Raw genomic sequence first — 16908 nt, 5'->3', positions numbered from 1 at the left:
CAGCAACTTCTGGGGGTGCACAAACTGACAAAAAGAAGGATTTTTTTTGTCCTTAATTTTTGTAACCAGCCTAAGTTCTAATCCTGCTTTGGCCTTCTTAATGTATTTCCTGCTAGCGAGCCAAGGAGGTATACTCCTCCTTGGTAGCTATCCCCTGTTTCCACAGCCTGTATACCTCTTTCTTTGCCCTTAGGCTTTCCTGGACTTCCCTGTTCAGCCAAGAGGGCTTCTTGGCCCCTTTACCCCTTTTTATGCACAATGGGATTGTCTCCTTCTGCATAATGGTAAAACATTTTTAAAAATTATTCATTATTATTCACTGAGGAAAATTTGCTGCCAGGTATCCTAGCAGGTGCTGCTGGTTTTTATATATATATAAAGTGAACCCCCGGGGCTTGTGCATTTGACACTTCATTTTTACCCATTCTTTGATGATAGAAAAACAATAGAACAATTCTTCTATTGTAAAGAACTCAGAAAGGCCACAACAGGCAGGACATTTTTAACACTATGGATTTCTACTTGAAAGCTCTTCATATGAATTACGTTTGTACGCCTAACAGTACTAACATTGTATGGCACCCATGGAAGGACCTCAAGACACCCCAAGGTGTTATGGCACCCTGTTTGAAAATCAGTGCTACAGTCGTAAATTTCCCTTGGCTTTTCACATATGCTTAGATGCTCAATATCTCCCCACATTTTGGATCGCCCTCATTCTTCTGAGTACTTCTAGAACAATACAGGCTGCAGGTGAAAGGCAGTGAAGTTTCATGCCAAAATACAACTAAAGGGGGCATGTAGCCATTGTAGGGCATAGCTCATACAGCTTGAGATTTCATGCATGCTCATGTGTATTTACATTTCTTTTAATCTTTTACAAAATCTCCTATTATTTAGATTTCTAAATGAAAATTTAAATGACCCCCACTTTATTCAGTGAAAGAAGGAAAGAAGTGAGCTTTGGGGATCATTTTCAAAAACACCTCATTTACATCAATTGAGCTGATCTCTGGCTGGCGAAGATGAAAGACCCCCTTTCTTATGTTTCCCTCTGCTCAGACATACAACCAAACACTTATTCTTATCAAAAAAAAAAAGAACTAGATCAGCAAACTTGTTCTCTCCTATTCCCTATGTTTCTCTGACTGCATAATTGAAACCCAGAAAAAAATGCACAAAAGCAAGAGGCACAGATGTTTTCATCACAGGTACCTCAAATAACTTTAAAGTGTCCTAACTGTGTATAGCCTGTGAATATATTTCATGCCTCACTCACTGAGAATTAGCATTGAAAGTCATCACAGTGAACACAGGGAACTGGATGAATTTCAATCTACTGCAGAAACCAGCTACTTATGTTGTTTGATGTCAGCTGCAGTCACATCACTGCAGACATCTTTTGCAAGACTAGCAAAAAAAGCGTTGTCATTTTTGACATGGCTGCCTGTCCCTTTTCACTGCTCGAGTGACAGCATTCGGAGTGCTCTTCCTGTTGCTCAGTGCACAGAACAAACCCAGGTGCAGAGATTAGTCTCCCAGGATTCCTTTTGAAGAATGTCAGATCAGCTCTGCTTCTTCTAAAAACGCTCCCTTGGACCAACTGACATTTATGCAAGCCACATAACACTGAAGAATCAAAATTTCAGGCAACCGATACCACTTTGGGGACACACCAGCACTAATCTAGATGCAAGTTATGAAACAAAAATTAACAGCACATGCCACTTTACACCACTGAGATTAAAAAAAACATACTATGCCATTAGGAGGGTTGGGGGGGAAACCAGCCGGATCAAACTGGCAAAATAATGCATGTTAATGTTTAACACTACCATTACTGGCCTTTTGATCTACTACTCAACATCAATATGGCATTAGTATATAATGGATGTGTCTACACGAGATGTTACATGTACAGTAGACTAATTCTACTGTGCATTAGCACATCATGGCAAAAGCCATGTTAATGCGTTAATATGCGATAGAATTAATCTACTGCACAGTGGCATCACTTAAAGACCATGTGCAAGTACTTCTGTGCAGTAGCGCCGGTTTCTGTGTATTGAGTTACTACCTGTATTATTACACTAAACTTAACTTAACTAATTATTATACTAAACTTAATGCACAGTAACAATGGTGCAATAGATGTGCCCAGTCTCATATAAGATGTACTAAAGCATAGAAGTGGGAGATGTGCAAAGAAACGGAGGGCCTAACTCTGTTTGGTGCTTTTGTAAATCTTCTCCCAAGTAGAAACTTTAATATTTTTCCATACCAAGAGGCAAGGTTCAAACAACTGCTTTTCTATAGTACGTTGTTAGCAAACTACAGATAACAGGTGACTCTCCTAAGTTTTACAGTTATAGTTTGTTTCATTTGAGCATCTAAACTTTTAAATGCTTATCACAGTTACCAGCCAAATTGGGTTGAAAGTCACATGAAAACAAACTGTCTTGTGGGATCTCTGGCAATGCTTCTTACACCTAAATATAGAGTATAAACAGATGTTGCACAGCTGATCTGTTGCATTGAGTGAAACAGGTGTCACCCATTGTCCTGTAGGGTCAGGCCCCTGCTGGTCACAGGAGCAGCTGGGGCCCAACCCTGTAGACAACACTCAGAGCACCCCTCTACAAAGAAGGAAATCCTGAGTTTTCCCACTAGGTGAGCAGTGCCTGGGGAATCCCTAGGTGTTCCTCTAGTAGCAGAGAAAGCTAGTTTCTGTATTTGCAGAGATGCACATTAAGTCTGGGCACATGACTATAAATAGAGAAAACCCAAGGCTTCCCCATTTTTTAAGAGATGCCTGCCCGGGGAATCCCAAAAGGGGTAACCTTGGCAGGAACTGGGAATGGGACTTCTTGTGACACATTGGGTCAGTCCCCACAAGTCCCTGGAGTTCCTCCCCTCTAAGGCAAATAAATGCCTGCTGCAAACAAACTCATACCACCTCTGTTGGAGTCACAAATGTGCAGTATTTGTGCCATGATAAGGGGCACGTATATATATCTGCTTGTCCTTTGTGCCATCATAAAAATGTTTATAGTGGAACAAAGGTAATGTCTGTTTACACCCACAGTGACAACTCCTATACCAGGTCTGTGTGGAAACCCAAGGTGATAAAATATATAGAGATTCATAGTTTGTAAGAAGCTGGAAGGCACCTCACAAGATCATTGGGTCTAGCCTCCCTGCACGAAGCAGGAAAGACACCTGGGGTCAAGTGACCCCATCAAGATGACTGCCTCATTTCCTCTTGAAGATTTCCAGAGTTGTGAATCGTACCACCTCCGGAAGGAGTTTAGTCCACAGTCTGGACAGTGGAATGTCGGGATAGTTTGGAATCTTATACAGGCTTGGGTATTTTTTTTAAGTAGTTCACTCGAAAAAGTTGGCATTTTATCTCTTTTTCAGATATCTGTTCCATCAAGAAAGACCCTTTCATAGTTTCATAGTTGGTAGGGTCAGAAGGGACTTGAGCAGATCATTGAGTCCAACCCCCTGCCATGGCAGGAAAGAGTACTTGGGTCAAACGACCCCAGCAAGGTGTTCGTCTAGCCTCCTCTTAAAGACCCCCTGAAAGAAGGAGAAAATAATTTCTTTCTCAAAGGCATATTGTGATGATTTGGGGAATCTGCCTATATACACATTAAGATTTCTGACTGATCTCATGAAACTGCTGCATCCTTTAATGCCTCAGTGGTCACCGAGGCACACACATGCTATTAGAGCTATATCACACATCTCCCTGACAAAGGAGAGACACTTGGTGAGTCAGAGGGCAAACCTTGTGCAGGAAAGGGGGTGTTATATATCTTAGCAGATATTGTCTTATGTCCAAAGAACTCCCAATAGCATTGGCAAAAATTGATGGCAGAATGTGTACATAGGTTTCTATTGTTTTGTCTAAATCTATATATTCTGTGCACTAGGTGAAGTAAAGAGTGATTGGGTTTTGAAACCGTTCAAAATCAGAGTATATTTGCTTTCAACTATCATGTTTATACAAAATATAATGAGTATTCAGTTAAAGGAGCTCAGCCAGGGTTTTATGACATATATACACATAAATATCTTGGTGCTAGAGGAAAAACTTGCAACTCCCTGCACATACAAAGTGAAATCCATTCTCTGTTCAGAGGCCAGAACAAGGCCTACATACAACATAAATCCCATAACACATCTTATTCCTTGAGCTTCTTCAAACCCCAGTCTTCAACTGACCTGCTGAAAAGGAGCAAATTTAACTCAGAGGAAGCAAGGTTTCAGCTATTACCCATCTCTTCATTATCTCTATTTGACCCCTTGTTTTTTTTGGCTCAGCTACTGTCTATACTGCATTATGCTTCAGATGGCAGGGAGCACATTAAGTTTAAGGGATTTTTTACACTCTACCAACGTTTTTCATTATAATTATTGATATTATGTATTAAAAGAATAATGCTTTGGAGCCCTTAATATCAGGAAATAATGTCTCCAATGATATATGTTTGACTTCAAGTCTAAAGTCTACAATGTAGTTTCCTAATCTGTGTGGATGTTTCCTAAAAGCCTGCCTGAGTAGTTTCTTGGCTAGAATAGTTGCTTCTTAAGATTTCACTGTTGCTACTTTATGATACTCAGTGGTCTTTACAGAGAAGAATTCACTGCCTGCAAAAAAGCAAAGGCCATTCATGTACTCATGTCAAAATGTGATGCCAGTGTCTTCATTTGATATATGTCTTCCATATACAGCATTCAGGGTTTTTTAAAAGGTGTTATCCAGCATTACTCTGCTTCACAAGATGTACTGAATTTTGTATCAAACGTGAAAGACTTAAATCCACACTTCACATTTAGGGGAGGTTACAGGAATTCAAAGAGAAACAGAAGGCAAATAAAGGCAGAGTACAGAGTTAAAAGGTCTGGTCATTAGAGAGAGCATTGTACACTTGAAAGTCCCAATCATGCAGTTTGCTCCATGTGCCTGGAACCTATTAAAGGACTGGAGCCTGCGGACTTCCCAGTTAAGTTTCATTGTTGTTGTTCTTTTCATATCATTGTCACTGTATAAATATTCAGCTCCTTTAAAATGTTTTACTGATTGTTACTTGATTCCCTGAATTTCCCTCTACATCTTAGTAAATATTAAAAAAGTGTACTGACCTATCTTCAGCATGTAAATCATGGCTCCCTCCTTCAGGAAAGTCAGAAGAAAACATTTTTATGTAAATGCATGTACCAAAAGAGAATGAAATATTAACCAGTGAAATGAATATTTTCTTTTTAACAGTATTTCAGCCACCTAGATTTTGACTTCAGTAGCAAATGTGATCCTGGGTATGGATTTGCTACCAAATTATTCCTTCTGCCACCTATTTCTGTACACAAGATGATTCATAATAAGTGAATATGGTGATGTTACAGCTGTCTTACAATTATTTTGTGATTTCAATTTTTTATTGTAATTTCTTATAACACACATGTAAGGATCAGTTTGAACCTCTTGGAGTTTTTATATAAGTACCAAAGATAATGAGCAAAAGGTCTGATTCTGCAAAGTTTTACACACATGCTGAATTTTGCACACTTCGAGTGGTTCCCACTGAAATCAAGCATAAAGCACCTGCCTAAACTGCAGTTCAGCAGAGTACTCAGATGTGTATCTGAGTACAGATGGACAGAATTGTAGCAGATGCTTGAGAATCCTATCACCACTTAATAGATTATTGGTACTTTCTGTCATGATAGTAATATCGTGTTCTTTTATACAATGACATGCTTTAAATACAGAAGTTTAAGAGGACTATTTCTTCTCCTATTCAAGTCAACAGAAAATGTGTCATCGACTTGAGTAGGATTTAGAGTAGTGCATGATATTATGGTCAGGTACAGACATTCAAAAAGCCAAAGGCAGAATAGATCTAAGTTACACAGTTTTCTGTAAGTAGCACAGTTTAAATTGGTTGTGGACAGAACATACATTTGCCCTTTTGTGTGTGGGAAGAGGAGAGGGGTGGGGGTGGCAGATGACAAATCTTTTAGACCAGGTTCTGCCATTTTTAAACCAATCTATATGTGCTGAACTTATGTTCTGTTACAGGTATAAACCAGTTTCCGATCACTGATACTGGTAAAAGTATAATGCCTGCACCTGGTCCATCACAGAGAAAAAGGTTGGAAGGGACCTCAGGAGGTCATCTAGTCCAACCCACTGCTTAAGGCAGAATCACCTCTGTCTGAACCACTCCAGATAAGTATTTGAACTTCTCATAAAAACATCCAAAGATGGATATTCTACAACCTTTTTATATAATCTGTTTCAGTGTTTAACCATTCATTCACACAGCTAGAAAGTGTGTCATAATATTCAACCTAAATTTCCCTTGTTGTAAGTTAAGAATGTTAAATCTTCTCCTGTCCCCTTCTGCCGCAGAGAACAGATTATTGTCATCATATTTATTTTTACAATACCATATTTACTTGAATACAAAATGATCCTGAATATAAGATGATCCCTACAAATAATTAGATTATGTATATGTAAGATTTATAATTTTATTATAATTTTACAGATGTAGAATCTAATTATTGGAGTGTTATCTTGAATTCATCCCCAGTGCACTGCTACAGCAGGGAAAATAGTACTGGGGGGGAGGGTCAGGAGGCCCCCTCATTCTCTACCCTCTCAACTTCTCCCCCCTGCAGCCTTCCTGCCTCCACTTACTGTCAGACCCTTGCTCAGGCTCTGTTTTCTCCTCTAGCACAATGTGGAAGTGAGCTGCATGTGATAGTAAGAGATGGCAGGGAAGGCAGAAACTGAAGAAGGAAACATGAGACTGCTGTGGGTCTGATTCTGGCCCCAACCCTGACTGCTGCAAATTTCAACACAGGTACTCAATAAATAATCATAATGAATCATGACATCAACCTTGCATTTTTCAGTGTTAAACACCATCAGGTTCTCATCTGCCCATTTCCCAAGCCTGTCAAGGTCTACCTGGATCACCCTCCTGTCCTCAGGTGTGGATGCTTGACCCCAGAGTCTGGTGTCATTGGCGAACTTGGTCAGTCCACTTCTGACACCAATGTTTACACCATTGATGAAGATGTTAAATAGTATAGGTCCTAGGACAGAGCCTGAGGGATCCCACTGGTCACAGCGCACTATGGCAATTGACTTCCATTAACCACCACCCTTGGGGTCCTACTGCGGAGCCAATTCACCAGCCAGAAGATCGTGGTGTGGCCAAGGCCTCAGTTAGCCAGTTTTGCCAAGAGGTGATCATGGGATCATGGGATACCAGATTGAAGGCTTTTTAAAAGTCAAGATATATGACATCAATCTCTTCTCCTTTGTCCAGGTGATAGATCACCTGTTCATAAAAGGAAATGAGATTGGTCAAGCAAGACCTACCCGCAACAAACCCATGCTGGCTATCCCTCAGGATGTTGTCGTCAGCCAGTCTGTTAAGGATGGCCTCTTTGATAATCTTTTCCAAGACCTTCCCTGGGATAGAGGTCAGGCTGATGGGCCTGCAGTTTGCCGGATCCACTTTCCTCCCTTTCTTGAAGATAGGCACCACATTGTTCTTCTTCCAATCTTTGGGCACTTCACCAGAGCACCAGGAGTTCTTGAAGATCCGTGCCAGGGCTAGGCTATGATGCTTGCCAGCTCCTTGAGTACCCTGGGGTGTAAACTGTCAGGGCCAGCTGACTTGACGGTGTCCAGCCTTTCAGGGTGTTCCTTCATGAGGGCAGCATTGATAGAGGGAAAGGAATCTCCCTCACCCAGGCCTCCCTGTCCCGTAGTGCACAGAGGCGTCCCATGGGACTGGTAAAAAAACCGACAAAAAGTACCCATCTAGCAAATTGGCTTTTCCCTGGGCATCGGTTGTCAGTTGTTCCATCTGGTTCAGCAGGGGTCCAATGTTGCTCTTGCTTTTCCTCCAGCTCCCTACATAGCTAAAAAAGGACTTTTTATTGTCCTTGATATTTGAAGCTAGCTGTAGTTCTGTCACAGCCTTGGCTTTCCTAGTTCCCTCTCTGCAGGTCCGGACCAGTGCACAGTATTCCTCCTTGGTGGTGGATCCAGTCCTCCATCCTTTGTAGGTCTTTCTTTTAGATGCAGAAGGTTTGCTAGCTCCCTGGAGAACCTGGGCTGATGTGCCCTTTTGCTGCCTTTCTTCCAAGACAGGATAGACTTTGCTTGCACATCCAGGATTGCTCTTCCTGGACTCCCCTCCCCTTTGGGTTGTGGCTCTTTAGGGCCTCACTGACAAGCCTCCTTAGCTTGTCAAAGTCAGCTTTCCTGAATTCAAGGACTTTTGTATTACTAACTGACTTGCCAGCTCTACGGAGGATTGTGAAGGTGATCAGCTCATGGTCACTGTCATCCAGCTTCCCTTTGATTGTTAGGACACTGATCAGGTTGTCCCTGGTTGCCAGTACCAGGTCAAGCAGCACATTACCTCTCGTCAGCCCGTAGACTTCCTGAGTCAGACAGAGCTCATCCACACTCAAGAGAAAGCTTTGCAACCACTCAGATTTGGCTGAGTGCTCTTCCCATGAGATGTAAGGGTAATTGAAGTCTCCCATGACAACCATGCACTGGCAGTGTGGGGCCTCAGCCATTTCCCTGGTGAACTCCTGGTCGAGGTCTTGATCCTGGGTAGGGGGTCTGTAGTAGACTCCCACCATGGTGTTCTCTGTGCATGTCGTCCACCCTGAGTGCCAATGTCATCTTGCAGGGATGTGTAGCTTTCCTTGACATAGCTACACCCCTGCCCCTTTTGTCTACTCTCTCTCTTCTGTACAGGGTATAGCCATCTATACCCATGGCCCAGTCATGGGTGGAGTCCCACCAGGTCTCCATTATCCCTATGACATCATAATTATTTGTGTTTAGCAGGAGGACAAGTTCCTCCTGTTTATTCCCCAAGCTCCTGGCATTTGTGTACAGGCAGGCAAGTGTCCCTATGGGGACCCTTGCCTTGCCTACAGTTCATTCCAGGGCTGGGGCAGGGGTGGGCTCCCTTAAGTGCCTTGGCCTTCTGGCTTTGCAAGGGTTGCTCAGCAGGCCAAAAATGGCAGTAGTCCCCCTATCTCCTGGCGGGCTTAGTTTAAAGCCCAATGGAGCTGTAATACTGGTTAGAGATTTGAATTCTATACTGGAGGAAGATGATGATACGAAGTGGTCTGGAAGGTGTTTGAAGTAGAAACCAGAGTGGTAGCTGTTTGCTAGGTGGCAGAGATGCAGGAGGGAAGAAAAGGAGACAAACAGACAAACATCAGCAGAGTGAGAGCCATGCTCTCCCCTTTTTGATGAACTGACAATCCTCCTACTAGGAGCTCTGGCTCTAATACTGGTTAGAGACTTTAACTCTATATTGGAGGAAGTGGATAGGATGGGGAGTGATGCCTCAGGATTTAGGTAGGTCCTCATGGATACTGGCAAGGTTGGTAGTAGTGCATAAACTACAGAACACCTGAGAGGCAGTGCCTGGAGTTGAGAGTAGGTTTACTAGAACAGATGTGGCAGGCCACTCATGGTCCTGCATAGATTTTGGGTCAGTAGACTGGAAAGTACAAGTGGCAGAGAGAATACCAGTCTTCTTTTCAGACCTTTTACTGAAAATAGTGTTGGAAGTGGTAAAGCAAGGAACAGAAAGTAGAGTGCAGTGGAAATTAAATACAAGACTACTGGAAGACAAGCAAGTGTTCTGCTGGTATAGGAGCCACTATGAAGAATGGGGAATGCTGAAAGGAATGTATACAAGCAGATTTAGGGCATGTGTAAATGAAACAGGGGCCCTAAATTGAAGCAGTGGGTTTTTAAAAACACCGCTTCAATTTAGGGCTCTTTAAATCCCCATGTCGTGCACACGCCTGAACTTACCTGCCTCTTCAGCAGTGGGGAGGGGAGGGTGAGCTGCCAGTGGGCAGAGTGGTCCCTGGGCTATGGGGAGCTGGTGCTTCCCTCTGCGGCAGCAGTGCACTCCTCCCCTGCCCCCCTGCCAGGCAGCACCTGTTCCAGTACCTGGCTTGGGTGGTCCCAGGGGGCACCACAGTCACCCCCACGCAGCTCAGGCAGGCAGGCTCCAGGGGATAAAAAAAAAGATCAGGCTCTCCACTTTTCTTGGGCTGCTGCCAGGCTCACCTGCATGGGCTTCCTACACAGCCCCTGAGCTGCACGGAGCCCAGTACTTCACCCCATGGCTGCAGGGCCTCCTCACAGGAATTTTAGTTTGCTTCACCCCAAGTCATTTAAGGTGCATTAGGCTGCCAAATTTGCTACAGCGGCTGGTATTACTGCGCAATATGCCACTGACACATGCAAACACTAACACCATTAAAACGGTGCAAAAGCATTTAACCCACTTTAAAATGCCGTGCACACATGCACCTCATTTCGTCTACACATGGCCTTAGATGATAGGAATATGTTAAAGAAAGAACATGACCCTTTTTTTTTCAGAATATGCAGAAAAGAAGGGCCTGGGGAAAGTAGAAAAGGTTTATGAGACTCAGTGGAAACTGCAGCAACTCCCTGGTGGAGAAGGGATTCCTGGTAGCAGAGGAGAATAGAGACATGAAGAACATATTCAAGGAATGGTTTAGTGAAAAAGGCCAGAGAAACATCTTTGCAAAGTCTGCCTGGGTGGAGGAAGGAGAGAATGATCCTCTTACTTCGCCTGAAGGAGAGAAAAAATAAAGTATTATGGCAGTGCACGACAAGAGTGGAGTATGGGTAACAAAAACAGAAGAGATGCTGAGTGTAGTGAAAGACTTTTGCTAAAATTTAAACTCTAGTAGAGTTTTGTACCAGGGAGCCCTTGACTCCTTTCTGGTGGGTTTAGATGTGAGCTTGGAGGAAAGTGAAGGGCATCAGCTGGAGAAGGCACGGCCATTGGAAGAACTATGGCAGGCAACCCAAACCTTCAAGATAAGAAAGGCCCTGGGGAATAACATGATCCTGGCAGAATTTTATAAGACTTTTTGGAACACATTAAGCATGGACCCAGTTAGTAATGTTCTAGGACTGTCTGGAGAGGGAACATCTGGAGGCAAGTACGGACACAGGGCATATTGAAAGAGAGCAGAAAAATTGGAGAACTGGAGGCCAATCACCTTATTGAACTTAGATTATAAAATAATGGCCAAGACATTAGTCAATACATTCAAAAAATCACAGGAAAGGTGGTCCACAGTGACGAGGTTTATTCAGTCCCTGGCAGAGTAATAACTATGACACTGCTACTTAAAAAAGGTATGATTTGGTATGGTCAATAATAAGGATTGAACATGGCACTCCTGAATCTCAGTTTATAAAAAGCATATAGCTGGGTACAGTATGAGTTCTTGTTTGCTATGCTGAACAAGATGGGGGCCCACCAAAGTTTTATTGAAATGGAAAACTCTAGAACTCTTGGTTCAGAGATGTCTCAGACAAACATGGCTACCAAATACATCCCTGAAACACAGAAGATGCTGAATTTTAGCTGATTTTGGATTTAAACTTCATTGCTGAACAACAAGAAAGACTTCTACTCCTCCCTGCCTTTCTGCCACCTGACACCACCAGGGAAAGAATCCTACCTAAGCTGCACATCAAAGAGCAACTCACAAAGACACTCTTATGGACCCAGAGGAACAGACTTCCTCTGTGCTTCATCTTCCTCTGTGCAAAAATTAATTTATTTTCTATCTATGGGGACTTTTTACCATCTTTAATTTTCCCTGAGCCTGAGGAAGGGTGTGTGTGCTCAAAAGTTTGCAGAAAAAGATTTTTTTTGTTTTTACAGTTTCTTAGTTTGTCTAATAAAAGGTATCATCTCTGAACCAAGAATTTTACAGTTTTGCATTCCTTTTTGTCTCAGACCAACACAGCTACCAAATACATCCCTGAAACATGCAAGTTGTATTGAGACTTTTTTCAAAGGAGCATAATGTAAGTAGTAGTGAATGGTCATCTAACAAAGGAAGTCAAGATCAGATCAGGCATGAGACAGGGGTACCTCCTGTCAGCACTCCTATTCATCTGTACTATCAAGCCTTTGGTGCAGAAGATCAGGACAGATCATGTGATAGGTTGTGCCAATCCCCAGAGGAAAGGATATGAAAGCAAAATGTATGTTGTTCTTGGACAATGTTAATACCTTAGCAAGAGACAGTGTGTCCTTAGCACAGGTGATAAGGTACAAATGAATATGAAAAGGCTTTGGAGACAAAACTAAACATACAAAAAAGTATGTGCCCAATGGTGGGGAAGAGGGAAGGAACGGGAAAAATTGTTAAAGATTATTAGATTGTTTTAACTAAAAAATTACTGCCCTTACTACAAGCTTACTGTAAGATAAAGTTAAGATGAAAGTACTATAAGGTACATACATATCTAGTTGAATCAACATGCTTAAAGAGTAGCCATCAATGACATAGGTATGGCTCCTGGGTCCAGTACTATTTAATATCTTAATTAAAGATGTGGAGGATGGAACTGAGCAAATCTGATGATGATACAAAGCTGAATGGACCTGAAAGATAGGATTAGGAGCCAGAATAACCTGCGTAAACTGGAGAAATGGTCCAAAATTAGTCAAATAAAATTCAGTGAGGACACGTGTAAATCTAGGACAGAATAATAAAAGGCACAAATATTTTCTAAGCTACAATACTACAGAAAATGACTTGGAGTTATAAAGAGCCAGAGTCGAAATGAGTCATCAGGGTACTCTTGTAGCAAAAAAAGTCAACAACATAGTAGGCTGTACTAACTGTACGTGTCTACATGAGATGTTTACTGCAGAGCTGCCTAATTAGGTCCACAGTAAAGTCGCCATGTCTACATGTGCAGCCCTATGAGGTTGCAGTAAACTAATAAACATTAAACACCACTGCAGATTAGTACTTGTAAGCACAAGTATTATCCTATGGCAGCAATATTTAGTGTACCACAACACATGTATAGATGCTGACAGGGCTGGCTGGGGCATGAGGGTGCTTCAGTGCAGGGGCTGCCTGCGCGCTAGCCCTGCCCTGAAGCACCTTCATGTCCCAGCCAGCCCCTCCACAGTATTTTGACCTGGGCTGGAGCAGCCCTGGGCCCTGTGCCAGCTGGGTCTGCGCTAACCTGGCTCAACGTGCTACAGTCCCAGGCACACATGTAAATTAGGGCTGTACAAAGGCTCGGTCACTGATTCAATTCGGAGGAGATTCGGCCTGATTCAGCAGCTGAATCTACAGATCTGAATCTAATCAGGAGACGCATTAATTTCTCTGAATTGAATCAGAAGCCTCCAATTTGATTCAGAAAGATTCAATGATTCAACCATAGACACAGCTTTATATGTTTTTTCTACCTACCTTAAGGTACCAGGTGCGGTTTGTGAATGCCAAGATGGTGGGGTAGAAGGAGCATCCCACGGTAGTGTGGAGGGGTTCCCAGTGCACTCAGTGGTGGACCCAGAAGTGGACCAGAAGCACTTCCAAGTCCACCACAGAGCACAAAGGGGATCCCCCGTACTAGCTTAGCAACTGGTGCCTCCTGGGTCTGGGAAGGCACCTGGGTTCCCCCTGCAGCTGACTGCCAAGCCAGGGAGATGTGGTGGGGAGGGCCCATGTGCTCAGGTCTGGTGCCAAGTGTGTAGGGTACCCCCGCCTCACTCCCATGGGATGCTCCATCAGCCCCACCATCTCAGCATTCATGAGCTGTAGCTGGTACCTTGAGGTATGTAGAAAAAACATATAAAGCTGTGTCTATGGCCAAATCACTGATTCTCCCAATCAGAATTGAATTTCAGATTCAGCTGAATCAAATTGGGATAGTGATCCAAATAAGCGAATCGAATCATTGTCACCCCAAATCAGGCCAAACCCAAATCCAAATCAAATACTGCCCACTTTGCACACCCCTAATATAAATATGTTGCCCAGGAGCAATAAACTCAAGTGCAATATGCTTCACCTTAGTTGCATGTGTAGATGCACCCATTGTCACCTGCAAGTCAAGGGAGATGATTCCTCCATTCTATTCAGCACAGGTGAGACCTCACTTGGAGCACTATGTCCAGTTTTGAGCACTACTTTTCAAGAAACACAAAGATGAATTGGAAAAAGTCCAACTCAGCAACAAAAATTATCAGAGTTCTAGGAAACATGAGTTATAAAAAAAAGTTTGTGATCATTTAGGAACTAGGAGAAGTGGAGAAGATAAGGCTGGGGTGCATGATTTGAAAATACCATATATACCTGAATATAAGACAAGGTTTTTTTTTCCAAGCAGCATGAGGAAAAAAGCTCCTTGTCTATATTCATAAGCCAGCAACTCCCCATCCCCCTCCCCCCCTCCCCACACACCCTCCTTTAAACACATTCGTTATCACTAAACTGCTGCTAAGAGCTTAGACTTGCAAACCAACTATGAAGTTGATTGAATGCAGCACATGCTTAGCATGTCCATAAAACACATGGTTTATACTAGGCCAATACACAGATGGGAAACTTCTATTATTATTATTAGTGTTGTGATTATTACTATTATTATGAAAAAACAAAAACTTAAAAATCTGCTTTTATCAGTTTACCTTGTGTTACAAAAAAGCTACATCAGTTAGAGGCCAACAAAACAACAACTTCAACACATAAGACCAAAACCAAATACAAAACATTCATCTATTATTCAATGATTCCCTCCTTCCCCAAATTCACATTAATCACATTAATGGACACTTCCATTATTAATACCACATTATTCTCTGTTGCCTTCCAAGCTCATCTATTAACACCTATCACTCCTTATCCCATATACGTTTTGTCATAGCCCCTATCATGCATTTTCCTAGCCAATCCCCAGCCTGCAGCTATAGTTCCTCTGCCTCTCAGGCCTCATCATCTTCTCATCCTCCTAAGTCTACTAAGTATCTCCAGTCTTCTCTTTTCCATAAATCCATTGCCTGTTCCTTACCTAGTTCTCTTATGTCCCACGAGCAATGTCACCCCAGTTTTCTCAAGCCCAAGTGCAAGGTATATTTTATAGAGAGTTCCAGTTGTTGCAAGACTAGTAAGTTTCTTGCCCTCCACTATGCTGAATGAAGGCTTACTATAGCTTTCCATAGACTTCCTCTGGCCTTCCTCTGGGCCCCAGCCCACATACTGCACAGAACTGCTTCTAGTATGAGCTGGTTCTTAGCGTCCAGAAGCTATAGGAATTTCTCTGCCTTTCAACAGACTCTACTGGTAAACCTACACTCCCATAGCACATACCATATACCTGCAACATGTTAGTCTGGGGCATTCGGCTATTCTACACCCCCACTGTGATGGAGTGCCGTACCGGTACAATCCAACATGTTAGCAGCAAACCAAAGTCCTGGTGCTGCTTCTGTAAGCTTTTGTGAAATATCCCCCTTCCAAATTGGATGGGATTCTTTCCTTAATCTCCCCACTTGGGGGAAAGCCTCCTTTGCCCTGACACACACCTTGACCTTTTTATGGTCCATTGACTCTGTTGTTGCTATTGTCTGCATCACCTACTGATTTGCGTATTTTACAACCTTCTCATACATTGGTGGCATTATCCAGTCCCAGGGCCATGAGAGTGACCTTTTACATACATTATACAATAACATCCCTGCATAGTACCAGACAAACCCAGCTCATTTGGTGCCCCCTTTTATCCCTTCTTTGCAGCATAAACTGTCACACTTTGCATTAAAAAAAGAAACACATCTGGGAAAACCATCCACCATTCAATTTCTCCTTGTCATAGTGGTATTCTTTTAAGTCTTTCCCTTTTGGCTTTCCAAAAGAACAATATCAGTTCCCAGTGAATCCTACATGCAGCTGTCCATGAATACCACACCTACATACAGTATGACTGGGAGTACTACCACATTAATTACATTTATCCATCCTACTATTGACAGCTTGTGGTTGTACCAGCTCCCCAGTTTTTGTTTCACCATCCCTTTCACCTTCTCCCAGGCCACTTTTTCTGTTAGCTGCATGTCCCCCTCCATTCTCAATTTCTTTCATCAATCCATTAGACTTATCTAATGTTTAATAAATCTTCCCCATCTACATGTGCATGGCAATTACTGCGCAGTAGATTAACGCCACTCGCTGTTTCCTAGTACCAACAGATTCAGGTATTAGCCAATGGTGCTTTACAGTAATGTACCTGAACACACATGTAGATGATGAGCTGGGAGCAAATCTGCACATGCTGCACGTGGGTCAGGCCAGGCAGCAGGGGGCCACAACTGCTGTTCAGCTTAGCAGCAGGGCAGGAGCTGTCCCTGGCTCTGGGGCACCTCTTTCCTACTCAGAGCTGCCCTTGGAGCTGGGACCAGCTCATTCCTTAAGCCTGGAGCTCCACACTGCTTGCAGCTTCCCCCAGAGCTGGAAATAGCTCCTCCCCCACCCCCAGAGCCCAGGCCTAACCCCCATGCCCCCCAGTAGCCCAAAACTTCCCCCAGAGCCCCCTGCCAGCCTAAGGCTGAACCCTGTGCCCTCTGCCAGCCCAGGGCTGGCACCCAGAAAGCTGTGGCTGGAGCCTGGAGCTCCCCTTGGCCTTGCAGGGGGTGGAGCAGGGCAAGAGTGGCCCTCAGCTAGGCTGCTCCTCTCAGGCTTAATTTGCTTCCAACCTGGGTGCACGTATAGATGCATGCCCTGGTTCAGTTTAATGCACCTGAGTGTTCTGCACAGAAAATTCAGGCACATACACTGCACATCTAGACATGCCCACAACTCCTAAAACTGAGCCATGATAGCATGGCCACTCCCATAAACATGCCAAAGGCATTGGTTTATTCTCAGAAGATGATGACCACAGAGCAGGGGGACCCAGAGGGCACTTCTAGGTTGTACTCGCAGGTGTCATAGGCAATGTAGATTAGTTCATGGTTGACAAATACAATCCCTTTT

Source organism: Crocodylus siamensis, chromosome 1, assembly GCF_052110815.1.
Source record: "Crocodylus siamensis isolate JL-2025a chromosome 1, ASM5211081v1, whole genome shotgun sequence".
NCBI lineage: Eukaryota > Metazoa > Chordata > Crocodylia > Crocodylidae > Crocodylus > Crocodylus siamensis.
Note: the sequence above shows the minus strand (reverse complement) of the source record.